This window comes from Anastrepha ludens, chromosome X (genome assembly GCF_028408465.1).
Source record: "Anastrepha ludens isolate Willacy chromosome X, idAnaLude1.1, whole genome shotgun sequence".
NCBI lineage: Eukaryota > Metazoa > Arthropoda > Insecta > Diptera > Tephritidae > Anastrepha > Anastrepha ludens.
Window position 1 is genome coordinate 11,555,961 of NC_071503.1, and position 10,324 is coordinate 11,566,284.

Consider the following 10,324-nt stretch of genomic DNA (forward strand, 5'->3'; position numbering starts at 1 on the left):
GTCACCAGTTATGATCGAATCAAGAAAATCTGTATCGTTTTCAGCTGTTGAAATGATGTCTTTACAATGCTCTACACGTGCGATTTTTTTATCTTCATTTAATTGGTGTGGAACAAAGCGTGCACAAACTTTTCTTTTACCCAAATCGTCAGTTAAAATTTTCCAAATAGTACCAGTAGACGAATTTAACTCTTCAGCGACATTCTTACAGTGAAATTTCCGTCAACAGCAATGATTTCGCAGACTTTTCCCACCAATTCAGCACGATTACTTGCTTCTGGACGACCAGGTCTCTCATCATCATTCAAATCTTCACGACCATTTTTAAATCGTTTTAACCAATTATATACATTTGACCGAGGTAAACAATCATCACCATAAACTTTTTGCATCAATTCGTACGTCTCACTAAATGATTTTCCAAGTTAAACATAGAATTTAATATTTGCTCTTTGCTCCATTGTATTTTTACGTCACAAGCACGAAACATACTGTCAATAAAAGGTGCGTAACTTTTTAACCTGTCAAACGATTTACATGAAGTTGGCTTCGGTTGAAAGCTAACGCGTGTATCTTTTCAATATGATCAAAGTTTAATATATAGCTCTACGTGTCCCATGATTTAAATAAAAAGTTATGTTATTTATTGAACATATTTCCACCCTGTGCCATATAAAGTTTGCTTTTTGAACCACCTAGAATGGTAACACAAATGACATGTCAAATGTGTTCATAATTTACTTAAAGGTTTGACATTTACGAAATGGGACGCTATACGCTTGAACAAAATTGGGAAATATTGAAAACCTGTTTCCAAAGTGGTGAGTCTTCTTCTTCTTTTCTGATTTTCACATCGGTGGCTACGTCAATAAGCAAAATTGTCGGATTTGGGGCGCAGAAAAACCACACGTTACTGTAGAGAAGCAAATGCATCCACAACGAGTCACTGTTTGATGCGTTTTTTGGTCTGGCGGCATCATCGGGCCATTTTTTTTTCGACAATGAGCGAGGAGCCGCGGTTACAGTAAATGGCGAGCGTTACCGTGACATGCTCAACGAGTTGTTTCCAAAAATTGAAGAGGGTGACATGGACGACATTTGGTTTCAACAGGACGGTGCAACTTGTCACACTGCCAAAGTTACACTCGAACTTTTGGCCACCGGTTTTGAAAACCGAATAATCAGCCGAAATTCCGATATCAATTGGCCGCCGCGGAGCTGTGATTTAAGCCCGTTGGACTATTTTTTTGTGGGGAGCCGTTAAGTACAAATGCTATGCGAACCATCCACAGACGATTGATGTTTTAAAACACGAAATCGAAGTTGCCATTCACGAAATTGGAGCCCAAACAATCGAAAATGTGCTTAAAAATTGGGTTAATCGAATGGCCTACTGTAAAGCCAGTCGTGGCAATCATTTGAACGGTATTATTTTTCATTCATAAATGACAATGTTCAATCTTCAAAGTTAAAAAAAAAAAGTTTGAAAAAATATTGATTCGTTTTTTTTTAAAGCCGATTCAAAAAGCAAATTTTACATGGCCCACCCTATATATATTATATATTATATATATATATAGGTATATATAAATATGTGCGCGTACACTCTTGTTTGGGTGTTTGGTCGAGCTCCTCCTCCTATTTGTGGTGTGCGTCTTGATGATGTTCCACAAATGGAGGGACCTACAGTTTCAAGCCGAACGGCAAATACTTGTTATGAGGAGCTTTTTCATGGCAGAAATACACTCGAAGGGTTTTTGCCATTGCCTGCCGAGGGGCGGCCGCTATTAGAAAAAACTTTTTCTTCATTTTGGTCTTTCACCGAGATTCGAACCTATGTTCTCTGTGAATTCGGAATGATAATCACGCACCAACCCATTCGGCGTTTCCACGACAGTCGGTTCTACGTTACCGAAACGACCCGGATTTATATCCGGCCAAGCACTGTCACTCCAGTAGCGTTCCTCGTATGTATATTAAATATGGGGAATATTTATGCAGCTACAACAACAACTACGCCGGAAAAAAGACCGGAAGACAAAGACATCATGTGAAATATGCTACCACAAAATATGCATTCTATACCTATTTGCGGCGATCGCTACCAAAAAGTGAAACAAATTTAGAGAAAACAGAGACTGAAAATTTTTAGTGTTGTGTTTTTTTGTGATTTTCGAGCGTGTTTTCCAAACAAAAAAAATTAGTATAAGAGTACAATTATTTTTTGTTAGCTAATAGAAGCATTTCATTTAGTTTTAATATTTGATCTCAATTAGCATAATTCCTAAGAAAAAAATTTAAAAACGTTATATTTTTAAAATTATTACCAAAAATGTTACAATTTAGTTCCTTTAAATGTTATGTAACGTAAGAAATAATAAATACATATTTTCAAATTAATAATGCTTTTTATTTATAGCTAATAGCATAGAAAAACGAAATAAACTAAGAAACTTTGATATAAAAAAATATTTAGTTAATTGGTTAGTTAATTTTAGCCGGTTGCGACCGTTTGTGTTTGTATCTGCCTAGCGACAAGCCCCGGGTTAATAAATAATACTTTATATCAATTTGTGGAAAAAGAATTCCATTATTTTTGCGTCAAATTTTTACGCAAATAGTTTAAAACTGGGGCCAAATTATCACATCAACGAACGTACCACTCGTCACGGAAAAGTGCATATTTCGTACTATCAAATATGTGAACGAGTGCTGAACTGTCATTCGAACACCGACAGCCGCCCGTAAACGACCGAATTTAACCGAAGATGTAAGTAAATTGTAAAAATTTATAATTATATAGAGTTTTTGCATTAAATTTTTTATAGAACGAGTTTTTATAAACTCAACCGCATCCAAAAAGATGTCACGGTATAGCCAACAAAGACTGTAATTAGAAACCGTACGCGACAACTTAAAGAAATAAGTACCTGCAATTTTGAATTTTAGGTTTAAGTATTCAGTGGAGAATTTTTTATTATACAAGTTGTTTTGGATTTAATTTTGTATTTAAGTATTGCATTTATTAATGACGTAACATTTGTATGTGATAAATTCAAGAAGGGGCCATTAATGAAGTAAGTGATAGAAATAAATAACGTGACAGAATAAAATAACGCGGATATAACGTAGAAACAAAACCGCAAACACTCTCCTATTATAATCCTCCTTGGAAATTAAGCACTCACACATGTGATATCACACTTCATACACACAAAAAAGACAACACCACCAATCCAATATTTAAGCAGCTTTTTCTCGAAAAGGTCAATACCCATAAAAATAACGGCTGGTCAATCGTCTTTACTGACGGATCTAGAACGGAAGACAAAGTTGCATTCAGCGTAACATCCGAAGATGGCATATTTTTAAGTTTAAAAGCCATGTTCCCTTACTCTTCTATATTCTCGGCAGAAGCAGCGGCAATACGCGAAGATATGGTGTTATCTATCCAGAAAAAGACGAAAACCATAATATGCTCCGACAGCTTGTCAGTCATCCAAGCGGCTAGTAATCCCACTTGCAACAAATGGGAAACTGTTAATCAAATAAGGGATTTGCTAATAAAAAACAGTAAATCACTAAAACTACTATGGGTCCCAGGACACACAGGTATCGAGGGAAACACTTATGCCGATAATGCAGCGAAATTCGCTTGCAATGCCCCAATTATAATCAGCCCAAAAACAGAAAGACTCGATATAAAACGACATATAAATACATGCATAATACACAAACAGCGGCAATCATTAAAAAACTACAAACATGAACACTATTCCAATATTAATAAGAATGGAAACCCTCCACTCCACCCAACAAATATACTCGGATTTAAAACCCGAATCTTTTTCCGCCTTCGCCTAGGCCACACAACACAGACACATGAACATATCTTAAAAAAAGAAAATCAGGCTGGAATTTAGAACAATGTATATTTTGGAATTTCTGGCAAACTATAATGTTTTTTTTAATGAAACTTGGTGGAGATCTTAGTGAGGTGTTAAGGAACACTCTTTATAACTTTAAACTATTCGGGAAATAATAATTTTTTAATTATTTACATTCAAAATCCCCTCGGGAACTTCACTATAATTTGCCACATTACACTCTATATTTTTTAACATTTCACTAAAATTCACCAAATATACACTCCCACGCGTGTTTGTACCGATTTTTATGCTAATATTCTAATTATATCTATTAAAATTAAATGCAAATTCATTTGCCTATGCAATCACATTCCAATTTTAAGCGCGAATAAGAAGAAGATTGGAATTACAACAGTATGGTGTTGCCGGATGCCTGCAAATGAAAACAAAAATTAAGTACTTGAGTTTAGTGTTAATGATGGGAATGGGGGTTATTGTGCCTGCTTACTACATACACGCATATGACGTTTTAATTTTGGGTTCAATGGTTCTAACACGGAAAGGAGTTTTACGCAAAAATACTGTGCATTGCGTAGCCGGAGTGGACTGATGAGGGTTATTTTTTTGAAGCGCGGCCGAAGGCCGCCCACGCGAAAAGAAGTTCTACGCAAAAATACTGTGGATTGCGTAGCCGGAGTTGGACTGATGAGGGTTATTTTTTTGAAGCGCGGCCGAAAGCCGCCCACGCGAAAAGGAGTTCTACGCAAAAATACTGTGGATTGCGTAGCCGGAGTTGGACTGATGAGGGTTATTTTTTTGAAGCGCGGCCGAAGGCCGCCCACGCGAAAAGGAGTTCTACGCAAAAATACTGTGGATTGCGTAGCCGGAGTTGGACTGATGAGGGTTATTTTTTGAAGCGCGGCCAAAGGCCGCCTACGCGATAAGGAGTTCCACGCGAAAATACTGTGTTAATTAATTTAATTTAATTTTAATTACTTTATTATTTTTTGTGATACGCTTAATATCATTGTTTTTAAGTTTAAATGAGTTGTATGTTTTTATTTTCAAAATTATTTCTCAACTTTAAATTACAGCAAAAAAGACTGCAGTTTTACAATGAACCTTCCACTGAACATCCCTGCGTGCGAACTTCGTTTTCATTTCAGGTGTATGGCAACACCAACTTTTCGCTAAATTATAGTACTTTAACATTAAATTACTTAAAAACTATAAGCCTCCGGCAGGTTCTGTTTTCAGTTTTAAGATGGGGATACACCCCTCTATCACCCCCTTTTTACCGCGATCGGCATTATACTAAATTCTAGCCATGCGCCGCAGGCGAAAATTTGGACTAAAAATCGCGCGATTTTTATTCCAAATTTTCAGTATTTCTAAAAATATTTGTTTTTGTAATATATGTATATGTATATTTGAAATCAAAAAAGCGCCCCTATAAATAATAACAATAATAATAAAATAATTGTTCCCTTTTGGTTGACTGGGTTTTTCTTATTTCGCTTTGTTATTCTCTCTCTCATCGTTCGTTTGACAGTTCGCTCCTCAAATTTATTCTGCACGGCATTACAAACGGTTAGAAGAACATTTGTAATAATAGAATTTTAATAGAATTTGGACTATTATTTAGTAAAAATAGCTTTAAATCGAATCTTAATGTAATAAAGAATGTTTATAAGTGATTTTGTTACTTTTCTGTGTTTGTATTTAAGTGAAATAAACGTCTGTAATAGGGCATTTTTTCAAGCTTATGCAAAAAAGATGCATTTTTAACGTTAAATATTGCTATTAATTCTTAATTTTAGTTTATAAAAAGTAATATAATATATGATATAGTGACTACATTTGCGTGTATTAATTTTTAAATTCGGTCCACGCACTTACACATTATAAGCAAATATATCGTGGTAGAAAAGGAAAGCACAGCCATATGGCTTTATGTGAAGCGACAAGAGAGGCCTTATACCTGCGTAATCTTATAAAGGAAATCGGATTAAAGGATAGCTCAATTATAATATATAACGACAGCCAAAGTGCACAAAAGTTAGTGCAGAGTAGCGCTTATCACTCGCGAACCAAGCACATAGATGTACTCACCACTTCATACGAGAAAAACATCAAAACGGCGATATCATACTAAATTTTATGCCAACTGAAGATATGCCTGCAGATGTGCTCACAAAAGGATTACCTGCCGAAAAACACTACCGGTGCATCACAGATCTGGGTATGGTTGATGCGAATTGATTGTTGCCGCATCCGAAATTCTTCGAGGGGAGGTGTTGAAGAAATGCAACAGTGCGAAGCAATTTCGTCTACGAGTTTTTTGCGCCACCTATAAATCATTTTTGTAATTGTTCAACATTTTTATTCTGTCACATATTTTCAACATACATTCAATATTCCGCACTTCCGTTTTCTTGTTAATTTTTTCTGTCCTTTTGAATAAAGCGTACTCTGAGCAACACTATTTACAAGATTTTACATGCGTGTGTGCATATGTTTGCAATTTCGAAAAAAAATCAGTAAGGAATATCTTACTTGATCTCTTATTGTTTGGCCGGTTCAGGAATCTACAAGGGGAAGTTTGTAAATGATCTAGAATAACTAACCACTTACATATTTACGCTGTGTTTGGGAGTGACCAAAGATTGCTATTTATTTTGGCCGATCTTTAACTCTTGGGCGATAATACGACTACTAACATGCCGGTCAACTTCGATTGCGACATTCTCTATAACATCAAAAATGTCTGAACGAAATCAACAAAACCGAAATTGCACAAAATTAGCTGTTACAGTATAGTCCCCATAAACCCTATTCACAATTTCACCGGCGTGGCTTGCAATTTCGCCTTTATCAAAGAAAAACTGTCAAATGTATCGAATTTTCTCTTTGTTGACTTCCATTGTTAATACCCTGTTACATATAACTAAATGGAACACACAAAAACAGCTAAAGAATTTTTTTAGTTGTAAATGTCACCTTGATAACAAGCATAAACTTCGAATTATTTCACGAGATATCGATCACTACAGCCCTCTACTGAGAAAATAATGGATTTTCTTTTCGAAAAAACTAATATTTCATTAAAATTATATTAAACAAATGCCCTCATAAATATTTTTTACGCCATGCAAAATAAATGTGCGGGGCGAATTGGCAAAGGAACAATTGGGGCAAAAGGTTTTCATTTTTATAATACTATATTAACACATTTTGCCACTAGTGAACTAGACAACTGCAGGACAACGATAAAAGCAATGAAACGCGTAAAGGTCAAAATAAAGATTTCCATCACTCGAAATATTTTTTTCAGAATGTATGAATATTTGAATATAAACGCTTCACAAAAGAAATATATAATTAGATTTTATTTAGTATAAAATTGTTATTAGAAATTCCTAATCTGACGCTAAATATTGTACACTTTATAAACAAAATTGAATCACCATTTCATTATTTATTTTATACCAGAAATTTTTTGCCGAAGTTCACATTCGTGGCGCACTTGGAGTTTACATTTTTGTTATTGAAATCATTAACAATATTTAGCCATATTTTGCTAAAAATATCAACAATATACTGCAATTAGTGTTCAAGTTGTGTAATGCGAAGAAGTGGTGCATTATTAATTGAGTAATTAGAGCTACAAAAAGCAATTTCACTGAATTTTGTTTAGTTAATAAATTTTGAATGGTTTAAAACAATTACGGTCCGTTCTGGAATATTAATATTGAGACCAAAACGCGTTGATAGATTGCACCTTGGCTGCAATCTGGATAATTACAGGAAGTAATATTTGAAGTAGGCCACTTTGACAACCAAGACACAAAATCAGCTGCTCTAGTGGTATCGCTTGGTTTTTCTAGCTCACTTTCTTTTTCTAGAATTTTACTGTAGCGAACAAATTTTCTCTAATTTTTGTTGTTACGCCACCGCTTCAAATTTTTACTTGAAAAGGTAATGAGCAAACCTGATGTAACATGGCCATACTCAAATAGTTTAAAAGCACTTCCCAAAAGTAGAGCTTGCAGGGATAACGCCACAAATTAGAGGTAACTTTCCAATTCTGCTTTCAGACCAACGCACATAAAACAGGTAGCAGAAGTTGGGTTGCAGTTTTGATTTTTTACTTTTTATTTGGTCTGCAGTTTGTCAAATTTTGTTTAAGTTGCTCTAACTGTCAATCGTTGTTTATAGATTTTGAAGAAAAAAATACACTGCATATTCTCGTTGTTTGTTCTCTGCTGCTGCTGCCTGTTTAATGTGCCTTGTTAATAACTATCAAACTTCTCTACATGCTTCTTTTTGGAAATTGCTTTCTTAAGTCAAAAAAACTATCCAAAACAACTTTTCGGGAAAAATAGTTTTGAGAAACACTTTATTAGTTAGCCTGCATCATTGCTATCGTACTTTCATAAAGCCACATTGCAGTCTTGAAATGGGGCTACCTTCCCCACTCGGTGTTATAGCATATAATTCTACGTAGTTTGCATTTGCCTTTGAAAAATATGTTAACTTTCCCACCTAAAGTTTATTTCTAGTTTTTTCTATCGAAAATTGCCATGAGTTGCTGCTGTTTTTGATGTACACGTTCATAGCTATACGCAACAAACTCGTTAATACTGAAGAATACGATTGAACACGCAGAAATTTACCACTTAACTTCTTCAACTCGTTCTTAAATAAATCTCCTTGACATACTGCTTAAAACCCTCCGGCATGAATACCGTCCAATATTCAACTTACTCACGATTTTATTCCTCCTTATCAAGCTTAGATTTGATATTTGTGATTTTAAGAGTAGAGGGTTTTAATATGGATAATTTACTTCACCCAGTTAGTCTTCAACCGATTTAATATGAAAAAAATATTGGTGGCAAATGTTAGTAAATGCCAGCCAACTCGAAATTTCGCACGCTTCACATAAATACAAACTCCCAAACAATATGGCATTTAACATCCTAGCAATTGGTAAAATTTTGTAAAGTATATTATCTATATAAAGAGTTTAAGCATACTTTTTAAGTTCAGCGAAACTGTAACGTTTTCACACAAATCGATGTAATAAAAATTGCACGACGACGTGTACTATTCTCCTTAGGTTAAACGAACGAACAAATTCGATGAACGAAAAGACCGAGCCAAGCCTTCAGGGTTGTGTTGGTATTTTGCTACTATTTACAAACAAGTTTTGTAAAAGGTACTTATTGGATTAGTACTTTGTGCCCATGGCGAATAGCATACAGAAGATGGGGTCTTCCGGAACAGTTACTTGATTTCTGACGATTTTGACAAGGGTGACGTCGGGCTCCTTAACAAAACAAACCAAACGAGAAAACAAACACGAGAAGGAGCGATTATATGTTTGGGAAAATTCAGTTAATGGCTTAGTTATATTGGGAATTGTAAAATTTGATCTAAAAAAACAAATGAAAACGAAGTGCCACGTGTCAAATTAAATTTAAATTAAACAAGCTAATACATTGAAGTGCAGCATGTTAAATTCTGAGATCGTAATGCACTGAAAGAGTTTTTTTTCCTTTTTTAGCAATGATGCCGTGGCATGAAAGAGTTTCTTGTGTTCGGCAGTTTCCATCGCATTCGCTTACTTTTGTTCTTCTCTTTCTCTGTTTATTTGGAACATTGACGTCACGATAATATCATTGATAACCTAACGGATGCACTTGCCATTATCTGCTGTCAGGTTACCAGCATCAGCGAATGAGATACATGTGAGTAGGAGGACATTTATTAAATTTTGCATTTATCTTAATTGGAGTTCTTACAGCATTTAAATAAAATTAAAAAAAAAAAAAGTTTACTAGCCGGATTATAACATAGTGTTGAAAATATCGTTACGTTAAAATCCAAATAAGTCTCTCAGAATAATTCCTCTGAGTCTGATCACTAGACTCTCAAATAAAAGTCACAAAGTTATGGCAAAAGACTCGCTTGCATTAGTGAATCACTTTATTACTTTTTGTTTATTCAGTTGTAGTAATTGTTGTAATTTACGACTGAATACCTTATGCGCATGCACCTCTGCATACGTACACAGAGAACGTTAAATATAGAGAAGTCTCAATGACAGGAAAGTATTCATTTTCGAGGGGTACTCGCCTCGCGAAGACAATTTCACCACAGACACATTTTTCAACAAAAATTAACAGTAAGGGGCTGAATTATGTAAATTTAGCAGCAGTCGATAAGAATTTGTTGGTGATTAGAAGCAAAGAATGCTAGGTAGCTTTTTAATATGACCTATAATTTGAATTTCTCCAAATCATCCAAATTATGTACATATGTTATGTCTGTCTGTCTGGTGTCTGTAAAACTTTGTTGAATTCCCTTCAACTGAATCAAAATCCTCTATAGCAAACGCTTCATTACCAGGCGCACAGGAAGATGGCATATGCAAATGTAAATTTGTGAAT

At 34.9% G+C, this 10,324-nt stretch overlaps 1 protein-coding gene across 6 annotated transcripts in view; it reads right to left on the reverse strand.

The window, feature by feature from the left end:
- LOC128870441 (GIGYF family protein Gyf) overlaps nucleotides 1-9,017 on the reverse strand; it is a 219,399-nt gene extending 210,382 nt beyond the window's left edge. For 3 of the 6 annotated variants that reach the window (XR_008455376.1, XM_054113073.1, XM_054113069.1), the window contains exon 1: nucleotides 8,909-9,017. The gene's annotated coding sequence lies outside the window, so the exon portion shown is untranslated. Of the gene's footprint in view, nucleotides 1-5,981; nucleotides 6,049-8,636; nucleotides 8,852-8,908 lie in introns of those variants that run through there. The other 3 variants (XM_054113071.1, XM_054113070.1, XM_054113072.1) reach the window with 3 other exon arrangements.
- Nucleotides 9,018-10,324: the final 1,307 nt, after the last annotated feature.